Source organism: Phyllobates terribilis, unplaced genomic scaffold (assembly GCF_046119375.1).
Source record: "Phyllobates terribilis strain yellow unplaced genomic scaffold, ASM4611937v1 Scaffold_3__8_contigs__length_932513732, whole genome shotgun sequence".
In the NCBI taxonomy this organism is placed as follows: domain Eukaryota; kingdom Metazoa; phylum Chordata; class Amphibia; order Anura; family Dendrobatidae; genus Phyllobates; species Phyllobates terribilis.
In genome coordinates, this window is record NW_027362763.1 from 357,252,146 (window position 1) to 357,268,893 (window position 16,748).

Sequence of the window (16,748 nt, forward strand, 5' to 3'; positions counted from 1 at the left end):
AACTTAGGATACAGATGTATTAAGAATAGTCTAGACATCAGTTATTACACATTGGGTGATTGCTTTTAGGGAATATTAATATCCTGAGTATGACCCGTGTGATAAAATAGGGGACATACAGGATAGACTGCATTAAGTACAGTGGTTTTCTTTATAGTATTTTAAATATTTATAATAAAATATCATTTTTGAAGTATTTCTATTCCACCTCAGCCAGTGAGTTAAGAAGTTTATTAACCCTTCAGGTGCTTCACAGGAACTGAAGCAATGTGGAAGGAAAAATAAACATTTTTCTTTTTTTCACAAAAATTTTACTTTAGACCCCAATTTTTTTTTTTTTCAGAAGGATAACAGGAAAAATGGACACCAACATTTGTTGTGCAATTTCTCCTGAGCACTCTGATACTTCATATGTGTGAGGGAAATATACTGTTTGGGCGCACGGCAGGGCTCGGAAGGGAAGGAGCACTGTTAGACTTTTTGAATGCAAAATTGTCTGGAATCGACAGCGGACATCATGTTGCGTTTGGAGAGCACCTGATGTGCCTAAAAAGTGGAAACCCCCACAAGTGACCCCATTTTAGAAACTAGATCCCTCAAGGAACTTATCTAGATCTGTACTGAGCACCTTGAACCCCCAGGTGCTTCACAGAAATGTATAACGTTGTGCCGTGAAAATCTAAAAATCTAATTTTTTTCTACAAAAATGTTCTTTTATCCCCAACTTTTTTTATTTTCACAAGGGTGTCAGGAGAAAATGGACTCCAAAATTTGTTGTGCAATTTGTCCTGAGTATGCTGATACCCCATATGTGGGGGAAAACAGCTGTTTGGGTGCACTGCATGCTTGGAATGGAAGGAGTGACTGTTTGGAACGCAGACTTTGGTGGAATGGTCTGCGGGAATCATGTCGTGTTTGGAGAGCCCCTGATGTGCCTAAACAATAGAAACCCCCCACAAGTGACCCTATATTGGAATTGATGTAGCATTTTCCTGGTATGTGAATTTTAGAATGTGGTGGCATATGTAAATTGTGTAGAGTGCATCAGGTTGGCATATATGAGTAGTGTAGTGTACGTCAGGTTGGCATACATGAGTTGTTTAAGTCAGAAATTAATTCAGTAGTCCATGGATGTGTGGTCAGTCCACTGTGAGCATAGAAGCCTAATATTTAATCATGTCAGAATAAAGTTATGGATTTTAATGCAACTTGTGAGCTGGAGCGTTCTCCCTTTAGACAAGTTTATATTATGCATGGACCATGGAGCAATTTTGGACCCCGAGGTGTTCAAGACGTCAACATGATCGTTTGTCACAGCCTAGACACCTCATCCCAGAGTCTGCCTTTGGGGTGCCTGTTGAGCGTCACCCCTCCTCCTAGTGCTCCCTTACACCCTTCCATGATCGGATCTGCAATGACCTCCTCCGTCAACTCTCCTCTGGGAAGTTTTGGCTCCCCTTTTCCTGTCATTAACTGTGCTGTTGGCTCCCCAGGAATTCCTGTCACCTCATCTGTAGAATATGGGCCAGTCAGCAGTCCCCAGTTAAGTCACTATATAAACTCCACAGTGAACCTCTCGGTTCTGCAGTTTGTCAGCTCCTCTGAAGACATCAAACTTCCCCTGGGAGTGAGAGTCATGGCCGGCCCTCCCAACAAAGGAGGAGCAAGTGGGAAGAGACTGTACGCCATCTGCCGCAACCACTCCTCCGGGACACACTATGGCGTAAATAGCTGTGAGGGCTGCAAGGGCTTCTTCAAATGCACGGTCCGCAAGGACCTGAACTATACTTGTAGGGACAGCAAAGACTGTATCATGGACAAGAGACAGAGGAATTGCTGCCAGTACTGCCACTACCAGAAGTGTCTGGTCACTGGCATGAAGAGGGAGGCTGTTCAGGAGGAGCATCAGCGAGGCCGAGAGCATGAAGGAGAGGCCAAGTTTAGTGGCACAATAAACAAGGATATGCCTGTGGAGAAAATCCTAGAGGCTGAACTGGCTGTGGAGCAGAAGAGTGATCAGAGCCTCGAAGGGGGCGGATCTCCCAGTGATCCGGTGACAAACATCTGCCAAGCTGCTGATAAACAACTTTTTACTCTCGTTGAATGGGCCAAGAGGATCCCGCTTTTCTTTGAGCTGCTATTGGACGATCAGGTTTTACTGCTTAGAACTGGTCATAATGAGCTATCATCGCTTCTTTCTCCCACCGCTCCATTTCTGTGAAGGATGGACATGATTCACGTCCACTGTAACAGCGCACACAGTGCTGCGGTGGGGGCCATATTTGACAGAGTTCTCACTGATTTGTGTCTAAGATGAGAGACATGTGTGGCGCCCCTGCGGGTTCAGTCGCCACAGAGGTACTGCATCTCACCCAGAGGTATGGTATCTCACGCTCAGGTAAGGAAGGAATACTGCCCGGGACCCTAACACCTGCATCCAACACTACACTACTCCAGACCGGCAGGAGGGGCAAGATGCGTCTCTTCCCTGCTGAGCCCTGTCCCTGGCTGGAGTGGGGGGAACCAAAGTAGGGGGAACCATGTAGTTGGTGTGGGTGGAGGAAGAAGTTCAGGGGAGCATTGAAAGAAGTGATATAAAAAGAACATTCTAGAGTGCAGTCAGTTCCAGTCAGACAGTCTGAGAGGAGAAGTAGAGGGAGCAGGAGCTTTGTAGGAGCTCTGCTCAGGAGGAGGGCCTAGCCAGAGAGGCCCAAGACTGAAGAGAGAGAGAGGAGCAGGAGAAAGGCTCCAGGAACGTGGAAGGGACCCCAGGGGTACGGGTAGTGCTGGAGGCCACCCGTACGCCCGAATCTACCAGGAGGTGGAGGGGTCAGGTCGCACAGAGGGGACCGGTTCCTAAACTAGCAGAGTTCTTTAAGCCTCAACTAGGAAACCGGAGGCTGCAGTATTTCAGGTACTGCAGACAAAAGCCACATCTAATCACCAGAAAGGTGGCCATAGAGGACCCAGGGGACAGAGAAGACATCGCCCGGCAAGGTCCGCGGCCACTGGCCTTAGACACTGGGTGTGAGGTGCAGGGAGACGGCCAGAAGGAACACACAGAAGGGGGACCCGTTACGTACTCCGGATAGACCTGGGAGTTTGCTGAACCCCTCCCTGAGTAAGCACAGGATGCCGTGGGAAGTTACTTTAGTACTGGTAACTGGAAGTCTAAGAACCATGAGTAAACCCTGAGGACTGCACTTTACTGTCTCTGTGATCATTATCTGCGCCATCCTCTGCACTACACCATAATAGCAACATCTACACTGCCCTGGAGCTAAGCTCTACCTGTGGAGAGCTAAACCAACTCTGCTGCATTCACACCAGCTCCAGAGGACCTGCTCCGCAGCGGCGGCTCCCTTTAGCCGCATACCACAGGGGACGTCATGAACTGTATATAAAAACTATAAATCCCCTGTAAATAAAATTCCCCCTTTTATTGACCGCCCTGGGTCACGGACCGGGTCACCGCCACTGTGACATCTCCCCTAGCAGCGACCGGCCCGGCACCAAGTATCCCACGGCCCAGGGGGCGCGTCACATGCATATGGATAACACCAAACTAGACTGTCTGCGAGCAATTATATTGCCAAAGGACTGTCCAACCCGGCAGATGTGGAGGTTCTCAGAGAGAAGGTCTATGCATCTCTGGAGTCTTACTGCAAGCAGACGTATCCAGACCAACAAAGAAGATTTGCAAAACTGCTCTTCCGCCTCCCGGCCCTGCGCTCCATCGGACTCAAGTGTCTTGAATAGTGATGAGCGAATATGTTCGAGATCCGATCTCCTAACTTAAGTTCGACACAAATGTGGCACATTCAGATTCATGATCAGAAAGGCGAGCAAAATTTGTTAAATTCGGGAAAATCGGTAACGTTCAGCGAATTTCCATGGTTACGTGATTGCGGGGCAACTGCAGCTCTTTTACAGTTTTGCTAGCATACTGCTTGTGTATGATGAGCAGGGACACGTGGCAGATGAGTGGGAGGGCTAGTGATAGCTCAGAACAGGTCAGATCAGCGGCGCTTTTTTTTTTTCTCCTGTAGGCAATAACTTTAAGTCAGGAAAGCGCAGCTAGCCAATCAGAGCGCAGGAAGCATCCAGAGTGTCCCAGACACAAGGACTTCTGAAACTGGCTACTGAAATCACATGTCCTCTCCATATAAAAACCGGCCTTGTTCCCTCAGCACCATTTCATGCATGTCACTGAAGGAGATGCTGCTGAGCAGGGCTGGCGTCAGCACCTGGGCAAGTGCCGGGGCTCTGAGCAGGCGGGGGGGCCCACTTACCGTCGGTCACCCCGGCGTGCTATGGGATCCGTGAGCGGCGCGGTGCCGGTGTATGGAGCGTTATATGGGGACCAGTATCCTGTATGGTGCGTTATATGGGGACCAGTATCCTGTATGGAGCGTTATATTGAGACCAGTATTCTGCATGGAGCAATATATGGGGCCCATAATACTGTATGGGGGACTATACTGTCCGGTCTGCACTGTGCGTTGAGAGAATTCACCGGTTTCTGAGCCATTGTAGAATTTACAATAGATATCGCTCATGTAATGTAAGAAGTGAAATCTTCGGCATTGATTATATATACAGTACAGACCAAAAGTTTGGACACTCCTTCTCATTTAAAGATTTTTCTGTATTTTCATGACTATGAAAATTGTACATTCACACTGAAGGCATCAAAACTATGAATTAACACATGTGGAATTATATACTTAACAAAAAAGTGTGAAACAACTGAAAATATGTCTTATATTCTAGGTTCTTCAAAGTAGCCACCTTTTGCTTTGATGACTGCTTTGCACACTCTTGGCATTCTCTTGATGAGCTTCAAGAGGTAGTCACCGGAAATGGTCTTCCAACAATCTTGAAGGAGTTCCCAGAGATGCTTAGCACTTGTTGGCCCTGCGGTATTTCTCTGCGGTATCTGTGCCCACAAAAACCTGGAGCCGGCCCTGCTGCTGAGTGTGCTCTGTCTGGTGTAATGAGAGATATTAGCTAGATAGATGGGCGCTTCTGTGGAAGTCAGATAGTGTAGATAAGTCCTGTGCTGTGTACCTGTTCAATCGCCCTTGCAGCACTTTCTTTTGTTTTTGTGCAATTACTGAGATTCTGACAGGAAGAGCAGGGCCTATGGCACAGAACAGTGTTGCGCACTGGTTGTACTGTCTGTGCTCCATGCCGACCTTCAATCTATTTTTGCAATTGCTAATATGATAAAGCAAGCAATCCCTTGTAGGCTACTTTTTGCTTTTGTGGGGTTGAAATTCAGCTGTCTGCAGTGCTTGTCAGTGCAGAGCACAAAAAAACTTTTTTTTTCATTTGCTAATGTGATAGTGTAAGCTGTGTTAGCCCAGTTTGTCATTTTTTTGGTGGGTGAAATTCAGCTGTTTTCAGAGTAGAAAAATAGATTTTTTCTGTTGCTAGCCACAGTCCACCAAAGATTTTTTTGTGTCGCAGACATGTTACACTCTGCTATAAGCCACCTAGTGCTTTTAGTGGTTGTGAAATTCAGCTGTTTTCAGAGTAAAAAAATAGATTTTTTTCTGTTGCTAGCCTCAGTTCACCAAAGATTTTTTTGTGTGACAAACGTCATACACTCTGCTATACGTCAGCTACTACGTCAGTGGATGTGAACTTCAGCTGTTTTCAGAGCAAAAAAATAGATTTTTTTCTGTTGCTAGCCACAGTCCACCAAAGATTTTTTTGTGTCGCAGACGTGTTACACTATGCTATAAGCCACCTAGTGCTTTTAGTGGCGGTGAAATTCAGCTGTTTTCAGAGTAAAAAATAGTTTTTTTCTGTTGCTAGCCACAGTCCACTAAAGATTTTTTTGTGTCGCAGACGTGTTACACTCTGCTATAAGCCACCTAGTGCTTTTAGTGGCGGTGAAATTCAGTTGTTTTCAGAGTAAAAAAATAGATTTTTTCTGTTGCTAGCCACAGTCTACCAAACTTATCTTTGTGTCGCAGACGTGTTACACTCTGCTATAAGTCACCTAGTGCTTTTAGTGGCGGTGAAATTCAGCTGTTTTTTCTGTTGCTAGTCAGAGTCCACAAAAGATTTTTTGGTGTCACATAAGTGATACATTTTACTAAAAGCCAGTCAGTCCGGGCGTGTGCATTGCAGCATGCTCAGGCCATGGTTCCCGTTGAGCCCCACGGCCTTCGCTCTTTGAGACGTTTTTCAGCGAATACGTGCATTAAAAATAAATAATTTTTTTTTTTCTCTAGCTGAGTTCCAGGCGAATTACGCACCCGTCCAGATGGACTTATCAGCTCTCGTTCCTGCGGATCCGCCACGGTACTATGGGGATCCAAGACAGAGTCGTGCATTTGTGGAGCAATGCATGCTACACTTCAAGTTCTACCCTCTTTGTTTTCCCACCGATCGGGTTAAGGTGGGATTCATTATGTCTAACCTAGCGGGTGATGCCTTGGAATGGATCAACCCCCTATGGGAAACACAGGATCCTATCGTCCTGGACATAATGGCCTTCCTGGTGGCCTTTCTAATGGTCTTCGATGATCCTAACCCGGAGGCTCCTGCTGAAGCTTCACTTCCCAATATCCCGGAGCAGCCCCGATGGGTAATGTGTGTTGGTAGCGCAATAGTCCTCCAGCCCAATGAGACTACTGCCCACCCAGAATCCTCACAGGGTGACTACGCTCTCTGGAATACTTCTCCCAACCTCAAGAGGCAGTCCAGACGTGCTAGATGTAGAGGCAAGCCGTCCCGCCAGGGTCTGTCCTCCCTGAGACCTCCTGACCCCAACCTTGAAGTCCCTACTGAAGCTTCATCTCCCTGTATCCCGGAGAAGCCCCAACGGGTAATGTGCGTGGGTAGTGCACCAGTTCTCCTGCCCGAAGAGACTACTGCCCATCCAGACTCCACACAGGAGAACTTCCTGCACCTGGCATCAGATACTTCACCCACTTTAATCAGTGTGCATGTCCTAGGATGCTCCGATGCTGTAATTACCTCCGAGTCTGTGCACCTCTCCTACCTGGCGGAGGACCCCCTGTTGCCTCCTGAATCCTCTGGGATAACACTCGATGACAAATGGAGAGAGACTTCTCTACACCCGGTACTCGATACTTTGTCCGCTCTGTCCTGTGAGCCTGACAATGGGTACCCCAAAGTGGTAGTTACCCCCGAGTCTCTACACCCCGCCGACCAGGCGGAGGACCTCCAGTTGTCTCCAGAACCCTTCGCGGTGCTACCTGGTAGCAAAAGGACAGAGACTTTCCTATACTCGGTACCCGATACCTCGCCTGCTTCGTCCAGTGAGTCCGACCTAGTGTACTCTGAAGCAGAGGTTACCCATGAGTCTCTACACCCCTTTGACCAGGCGGAGGACCTCCAGTTGTCTCTTGAACCCTTCGGGGTGCTACCTGATAGCGAATGGACAGAGACTCTCCTATACTCGGTACCTGATACCTCGCCCGCTTCTTCCAGTGAGTCCGACCTAGTGTACTCCGAAGCAGAGGTTATCCCCGAGTCTCTACACCCCTCCGACCAGGCGGAGGACCTCCAGTTGTCTCCTGAACCCTTCGGGGTGCTACCTGATAGCGAATGGACAGAGACTCTTCTATACTCGGTACCTGATACCTCGCCCGCTTCTTCCAGTGAGTCTGATCTAGTGCACTCCGAAGCAGAGGTTACCCCCGAGTCTCTGCACTCTTCCGACCTGGCGGAGGACCCCCAGTTGTTTCCGGAATCCTCCGGGGTACCACCTGATAACAAAGAGACAGTGACTTTTCTACACCTTGTACCTGATACCTCGCCCATTTCATTCTGTGAGCTTGACAAGATGTACCCCGAAGCAGAGGTTACCCTCGAGTCTCTGCACCCCTCCAACCCGTCGGAGGGCTTCCAGTTGTCTCCTGAACCCTCTGGGGTGCTACCTGATAAGTGGAGAGAGACTTCCTTGTGTGCTATTCCTGGTACTCCACCCGTTTCGTCTGTTGCTGAGGATGGCTGGATAGGAGGTAGCATCCTAGCTACCCAGAGGAGACCAGTTTTTGCAGTGGACAGTGGAAGTGATCTCCTTGATGTAAAGGATTGGCCCTCGAATTCCCTGCGGAACATTCTGGCAGGCCTGAAGAAGAGGGGGCATAAGGGGGGGGTACTGTAACATACCTGGCGGCGTCCTTGCATAGTGGTCCATCTCCCACTGTGCAAGAGCGCGCACTTGATCTCCAGTCCAGTTTGCTAGCCTGGCTTCCCTCCATGCTGTCTGTTTGCCTCATGTGCTGCTGCTTAAGGGCGGCGCCCGATCACTTCCTGCTTTTTGTACCTGCTGCAGACACACCCCTTGTGCGTCCTCAGCCTATTGCTGTCTGCCATCTGGTATTTAACCCAGCTGCTCCAATGAATCCCTGCCTGAGCACTGTGTTCTGTCAGTTGGCCTTTGGTCACTGATATGCCAGGTCCCGTTTATGTTTCCTGCCTTCGGTGTCAGTTCCCGTGTCTGAACTGTGTCCTGTCTGTATTATCTTCTAGCCTGTTGTCTTCTGCCTATCCTGGAGGCTGTATTTCCAGGCCTGTGTGAACCCGCTCCTGTATCTTGCTGTTGTGTCTGTTCTTGTCTGAATACTCTCCTAGCCTGTTTTGTTTTTCTCTATGTCCGTACTTTCCCTTTTTCTGCAGAGTCTGAACTCGTACCTAACTCCTGCTCGCTGTCACTGTACTTCCGTTTGTGAGTTTGTGGTCCACTCGCTACTTCTCTGCAAGTACCCTGTGGGTATCTGGTTCTGCCTTTCCCTTCTAGTCTGTTCCGTGTGTACAGAGCCCTGTCTTCTCCGCGTCTGCGGTTTTCGCTTTGCTCAGCTCTGTCCACCGCGTCTGCGGTTTTCGGTTTGCTCAGCTCTGTCCACCGCGTCTGCGGTTTTCGCTTTGCTCAGCTCTGTCCACCGCGTCTGCGGTTTTCGCTTTGCTCAGCTCTGTCCACCGCGTCTGCGGTTTTCGCTTTGCTCAGCTCTGTCCACCGCGTCTGCGGTTTTCGCTTTGCTCAGCTCTGTCCACCGCGTCTGCGGTTTTCGCTTTGCTCAGCTCTGTCCACCGCGTCTGCGGTTTTCGCTTTGCTCTGCCCTGTCCACCGCGTCTGCGGTTTCGAATTTGTCTCCCAGTCTGTACTTGACCCTACCCAGCCTGCACTCTAGTCTGCCTGTTCCTGTATTCCCCGGTGTGGGGCAACAGCCATGTCCGGAGTCTGACCTGGAGTAGACCCTGGTTCCTCTGCTCGGTTCCTCCCTGGTGCACTGGCGTCGTATGCCATCGTGCGACCTTGGTCGGATCGGGCAGATACTTAGTTACGCCCCTCCAGGCACTCTCTGGTTCATGGCACAGTGGAATCACTACATAAACACGCACACGCCAGTCAGTCCGGGCGTGTGCATTACACTAACGTCATACACTAGGGGACATCTCAGGGTGCCAAGGGAGGGTGGTTCACTGCGATCGAGGGTGGTTGACGATATCAGAAAAACTGTTTGTGAAGGTGTTAGTGAAGTCGAGGAACAAATGGAAGAGGAAGAGATGATGGAAGAGCAACAGTCAGAACATGAAAAGGATAATCATCCCCTCTCTGTTCGTGTTTGGCGAGAGGGGACAGATGAAACAAGCATCAGAATTGCCCAGCCACCAACACACCATGGGCTTGTACCTCAGGAAAAATATATGAGTGTGTTCTTGCTGCACTATCTGCAACATGATCCCCGTATAGTTATGAAATAGCACAAAATAGTGCTGACGACTGGGTTACCACTCTGTTAGATCCACATTATAAGAGTAAATTTTGCCGCCCTGGAAAGGGACCCGCGAATGCTGGAGTATCAAAACACGCTTTCACACAACCTTGAGATAGGTTTTCCCCAAGCCAGCAGTGAGGTACACAGAGTTCCCTGCAGCTCTACACTTCCAACCTCCGGCACTTCAATTCGTCAACGCCAAAATAGCAGCAGCAGTAGTGTAAGTGGCAGAAGCGATTTCTGCTTTTTTAATGTGTACTGGCTCCATAATGTCCCTGGCCACATTCACTTGTCCGCGTGTTTGTGGTTAGGTGGTCCTCTCCAGTAAGTGCACTGGGGAGGACACAGGTAATGTTCCGGGACCCGTGCTTGTGGAAGGCGGGAACAACACCAGGAGAAATAGTGGTGGCTGTGGACCTAGTATGGAGACCAGGCCGCCGCCGCCATGAGGTTGTGAAAAGCTTCCGCCTCCATGAGCCTAAAAGGCAACATTTCAAGTGCAATCAGCTGTCCAGAAATGAACAGTTTAGTATTGCGGTCTGTGGGTAGGTGGCTGTCTGCATACTAGAGCTTGCATTCCAACTAACAGAAAACTAAGTAGATGGATGGCCTCATCATCATCACAACCTGAAAGGTTTGCGCTATGAACTTTCCTGATGGAGAAGCCAGGGCCCACCGGAGGAGTCTCCGGTTCTCTGCTGGGCCCATCCAACCCCGCCGAGAAACAGCCTTAGTCGAGAAAAGAGTGTGGGAAGGATCCCAGACACTCTATGGCTGCTTTTTTACTGAGGGGAAAACCCACGCAAACACGAGGAGAACATACCAAATCCTTGCAGATGTTGTCCTTGGCAGGATTTGAACCCTGGACCCCAGAGCTGCAAGGCTTCAGTGCTAACCACTGAGTCACTGTGCTACCCGCTTTGTTCTCCCTCTGATATCTAATAAGCTGGAGAAACTTGCACCTACTGCCACTCAGTATCTTCAGCTCCTTTGTGAGAAACTAATGTATTTGGGCAGCCACTCAGTCTACCAAATAAAATTCCTGAGAAGGAAATTGTGGATGGCTTCGCTACTGGTACTGGGGGCACTGCTAATACCATGGCGTCGTGCCATAGTTCACTGGAAATATTCTAGGCTGGTTGGAGCCAAGCTGATTCCCATAGAAAAGTACCAGCAGCAACCTAAGGAGATGGTGGCCTCTATCATCATCACAACCTTTCTCATCATCATCATCACGACCTTGGCACTATGAACACTCCTGAAGGAGAAGCCAGGGCCCACCGGAAGAGTCTCCGGTTCTCTGGTGGGCCCTTCCAACCCTGCTGAGAAGCAGCCCTGGCTAAGAAAATCTGTGGGAAGGTTCCCGGACACTCTATGGCTGCTTTTTTGCTGTGGCCTAGCTCCACTGAGATGTACCTGTCCACATTCACTTGTTCACATGTTTGTGGTTAGGCGGTCCTTCCCACTAAGTGCACTGGGGAGGGCATGGGTAATGTTCTGGGCCCCGTTCTTGTGGGAGGCGGGGACGACACTGGGAGAAATAGTGGCGGCCGGGGACCGAGTATGGAGACCCAGCCACCGCCATGAGGTTGTGAAAAGCTTCCGCCTCCATGAGCCTAAAAGGCAACATTTCAAGTGCAAGCAGCTGTCCAGAAATGTGGCAGTTTTGTATTGTGGCCTGTGGGTGGGTGGCTGGCTGCATACCAAGTAACAGAAAACTAAGGCGATGGATGGCCTCATCATCATCACAACCTGAAAGGTTTGCGCTATGAACTCTCCAGATGGAGAAGCCAGGGCCCACCGGAAGATTCTCCTGTTCTCTGGTGGGCACGTCCAACCCTGCCAAGAAGCAGCCCTGGCTAAGAAAAGTGTGTAGGAAGGTTCCTGGACACTCTATGGCTGATTTTTTACTGTGGACTGGCTCCAGCAATCCATAAGATTGCAATCTTTAAGATCCCTTCACTGACTCCCAATTGCCCAGCGTATCCAGTTCAAACTACTAACACTGACGTACAAAGCCATTCATAAACTTTCTTCTCCGTACATCTCTGAACTAATCTCCCGATATATTCCCTGCCGTAATCTCTGTTCCTCCCAATACCTCCTTCTTTCCACACTTATTTGTTCCTCACCCAATCACCTCCAATACTTCTACCAAATATCCCTCATCCTCTGGAATTCTGTGCCTCAACACGTCCGATTAGCCACCAAATTCGGATCTTTCAGACACAACTTGACAACCCATCTCTTCAAGACAGCCAACAGCCTGCCATTGCCTCGCTGCCACCTCACCTCAACACCACTGGAGCTTATGCAACTCCACAACCTGCTGTCTCCTTTCCCACGATCCTGTAGAATGTAAGGCCGCAAGTGCAGAGTCTATAAGACTTAAAATGCAATATGGCACCTTGGCAAAGCGCAGTTATGTTCTCCCTCTGATATCTAACAATAATAAATAGGTCAAGCTGGAGAAACTTACACCTACTGCCACTCAGTGTCTTCAGTTCTTTTGTGAGAAACTAATGTTTGCTCAGCCAGTCTAACAAATAAAATTCGTGATTTACGAAAATTGTAGATGGCTTTGCTTCTGGTACTGGGTGCTATTACCAAACTGTGGCGTGCCATTTACTGGATATTCCTGGCTGGTTGGAGACAAGCTCATTCCCACAGAAAAGTACCAGCAAGCTAAGGAGATGGTGGCCTCTATCATCATGAAGGCGTTTGATCGTTGTCTAGTAGTCTGGCTTTTATACTAAAGATCCTGCTGATTTTTATAGTTTTAAGTGAGCACGCGGAGACCGAGGTTTCTGCAGCAGCACATTCAGGCCAGGATAGTGGCGGAGAAATTGCTGTACCATCAGGTTGAGGATGCGAGCCATGCAAGGCACGTGTCTGAGGTTGCCCCGGCGTAGAGTAGCCACCGGGTTTTCACCATCGCACACGGCCTTCCCTTGCTCCAGATTCAGTGGAGACAGCCATTGCTCAAACTCGGCCTGGAGAGCTGTCCACAACTCTTCAACTGTATGACTGCGATCTCCAAGGCATATTAATTTTAACACTGCCTAATTGCAGTGAGACCTGGTTGCGCAGTACGGAGGTGGGGGGGATTCTCTCTGCACTTCTGGAACGTGTGCCTCAGTAAGGCAGAGGTTGAGGGCACAGGTGGAGGCCCTAGAGGAAGTGAAGGATGCAGAAGCACTGGAGGATGTGTTAGATACAGAGGTTTGTCCCACAAGCCTTGGGGATTCCAACACTTGCTGTCTAGTGACACCTTGGCGTCTAGTGGTTTAGTTCTCCAACCCTGGCTGTTTAGTAGGTTAGTTTTCCAACCCCTGTTGTCTTATTAGTTTAGTTCTCCAACCCCTGTTTTCTATTAGTTTATTAGTTTAGTTATCTATGTTCTGGTGTGTATTTGTTTCATTCTCCAACCTTAGCTGTTTAGTAGTTTAGTTCTCCAACTCCTGTTGTATATTAATTTAGTTCTCCATGTTCTGATGTGTATTTATTTCTTTCTCCAACCCATCCATGCCCACCCCCAGGGGTTAACGTCTGGTAACAAGGGTTTGGATTCTTCTTGGTCCCTACTTTATCCGGGTCTTGATCAGCTGAAAAAAATTTTGGGCATCGCTACACATGCTTTCCCCCTCTTGAGTCTGTGAAGCTTTGGATCAGATCTCTGATGCCCCGGAATAGAATGTGTGAACAGCTCTGCAGACTCGCCCATCTGTGCTTCCCCAGAGTCAGTTGGCCAGTTGGAGAGTTGTGACATGGGTGAAAACAAGGGTAATTGGGGTGGCACCGCTGATGACTGTACTGTGTGTGATGTTAAGGTGGAGGAAGAGGAGCAGAGGCCACTTAATGCAGCGCTTGTCATCTACTGGAGCACATGTTCTTACTGCCTCTCATTTACAAGGCGTATCACTGTGCGACTGCCAAAGAAAGGGACTGAAGTCCAGTAACAGTTTTCAAAATGCTTCACAATTGCTCACTGCAGTAAAACAAACCTACTTCTTATATCATACGTGCCTCACAACCCTAAACAGCTATTCAGTACTTTCAAGTCCCTCCTCTGTCCACCAGCTCCCTTTCCGTCTCCTCTCCTCTCATTTCAGCTGAAGACTTAGCCTCATTCTTCAAGCAGAAGATTGACAACATAGGGCAAAGCTTTTGCTTAAAGTCCCAACAGCACCTTCTCATAACGACTTAACTCTCCTCCTCCAAAACCATCTTCTCGCCATCACGGAAGATCATCTTTACTCTCCAAATCACATCTCACCACCTGTGAACTTGACCTAATACCATCCCACCTTATTCCAAACTGTACCACAGTCTTCATCCCAAGCCTAACCCTTCTCTTCTACCTGTCACTAACAACTGGCATCTTCCATTCATGATTCAAACATACCTCGATCACACCCATCCTCCAAAAGCCCTCTCTTGACCCATCCTATGTTTAGCTATCGTCCCATCTCACTTCCCCCCCTATGCCTCCAAACTACTGGATCAACACGTCTATTTTGAACTGTCCTCCCACCTCTCCTCCTGCTCCCTCTTCGACCGCTTACACTCAGGCTTCCGACCTCACCATTCCACTGAAACTGCCCTGACTAAAGTCGCCAACGACCTACTAACTGTCTAATACAAGGCAGACAACTCTGTCTTCCTCCTCCTAGACCTGTCATCTGCCTTCGACACAGTAGACCATACTCTCTTACTACAGACTCTCATTTCTTGGCACCACAGACTTGGCCCTGTCTTGGATCTTTTCATACCTAACCGACAGGACATTCAGTGTCTCCCACTCACACACCACCTCCTCATCTCACCCCCTATGTGTAGGTGTTCCCTAAGGTTCAGTTGTAGGGCCCACGCTCTTCTCCATCTACACCTTCGACCTGGGACAGCTCATGGTCTAACGGCTTTCAGTATCACCTCTATGCTGATGACACAGATTTACCTCTCTGGACCTGATATCCCCTCCTCACTAACCAGAATCTCACAATGTGTGATGTGTGTCCTGTATTTCATCTTTCTTCTCTGCTAGATTTGTAAAAATTGACATGGATAAAACAGAATGCATCATCTTTCCACCATCTTATTCACCCCCCCCCCCGCAACTGACCTATCTATCAAAGTGAATGGCTGCCCACTCTCCTCAGTCCCGCAAACTTGACTCTGATCTGTCCTTCAAATGTCAGATCCAAGCCCTTTCCACTTGCTGCTGACTTCAACTCCAAAGTATCTCGGGGATTCGCACATTCCTCAATCATGAATGTAGAAAAACACCAGTGCACGCCCTCGTCATCTGCCGCCTCGACTACTACAAGCTCCTGCTCTGTGGCCTCCCTTCTACCACTCTCGCACCCCTCCAATCTATCCTAAACTGTGCAGGCCGATTAATCCACCTGTCACCCCGCTATTCCCAGGCTTCTCCCCTCTGTCAATCCATGCACTGTCTCCCTGTTGCCCAGAGACTCCAGTTGAAAAGCCTAACTTTGGCATACCAACCCATCGAAAACCTGTCTCCTCCATACATGTGTGACCTAGTCTCCCTGTACTAGTTATCTGCACGCAACTTCCCATCCTTCCACGATCTCCTTCTCTACTTCCCTCTTATCTCTTCTTGTCATGATCGCATACAAGATTTGTTCCCGTGCATCTCCTCTACTGTGTATTGCTGTACCCCAACACATCAGACTCTCGCCTACCGTGCAAACCTTGAAAAGGAAGCTGAAGACCCACTACTTGTGACAAGCGTACAATCTGTGGTAAGTCTCGCTCCAGCATACCGCTGCACGACTAGCTGTACCCTGATCTACTATATCCTCACCCATCCCTTGTAGATTGTTTGTGCTCCCTCGTGGGCAGGGTCCTCTCTCCTCTTGTGCCAATCGTTGAGTCACCGACAATGACTCCTTTTCACATGTAAAGTGCCACGGAATAAATGTCACTGTAATAGTAATAATAATTATAGTACTTGTACTCTGGGTCAATTGATGGCACTTTCCATGTGTCTGCCCCTAATCTGATGTGTTTTGGTAGCTTTTGGGCCCGTTTTAAGATGTTGCGTATGCGTTTTTTTTGTCCCCCCATTGAATCCCATGGCGTTTGGTAACGTTCGACAAATATTCGACAAATAAATCGGCGAATATTGCAAATTTGGCAATTGTAATCCGAATCGAATATTGAAACATTCGCTCATCTCTAGTCTTGAACACCTCTTTTTTAAAATCATTGGAAACACCCCAATAGACACCTTCTTGATGGAGATGCTCGAGGCGCCCCACCAGCTGTCTTGAAGACAGACTGTGGCGAGGACCTGCTACTCCATCCTGAAAGATGGCTAGTATATATACTCTAATGCAAGGGTCTCAAACTCAGCTGGATATATGTGCCGCACACGGAAAAACATTTAATTTGGGGGGCCGCATTATTTGCAGGACAAAGTCACATTTTTAGTGATACCATTTTTTTTTCTATACACTTTTTGAACTGGTCCTCATCTTGTAGTAATGCCCCATGCTGGTCCCTATATTGTAGTAATGTGCCCCATCCCGGTCTCCATATTGTAGGTATATCCCCATCCAGGTCCCCATATTGTAGGTATATCCCCATCCTGGCTCCCATATTGTAGATATGTCCCATCCAGGTCCTCATCTTGTAGTAATGGCCCCATCCTGGTCCTCATCTTGAATTAACGTCCCCATCCTGGTCCCATTCTTGTCGTAATGTCCCCCATCCAGGTCCCCATATTGCAGACATGTCCCCCATACAGGTCCCCATATTGCAGACATGTCCCCCATACAGGTCCCCATATTGCAGACATGTCCCCCATCCAGGTGCTCATATTGCAGACATGTCCCCCATCCAGGTCCCCATATTGCAGAAATGTCCCCCATCCAGGTCCCCATATTGCAGACATGTCCCCCATCCTGCGCATATGTCCCCATCCAGGACCACCCCCCCATACTGCGCACAGGTCAC

General features: G+C 48.7%; 1 pseudogene; it reads left to right on the plus strand.

Moving 5' to 3' along the window:
* The first annotated feature begins 1,384 nt into the window (after positions 1–1,384).
* LOC141258121 (retinoic acid receptor RXR-beta-A-like) lies at positions 1,385–16,063 on the plus strand (annotated as a pseudogene).
* The last annotated feature ends 685 nt before the right edge of the window (positions 16,064–16,748 follow it).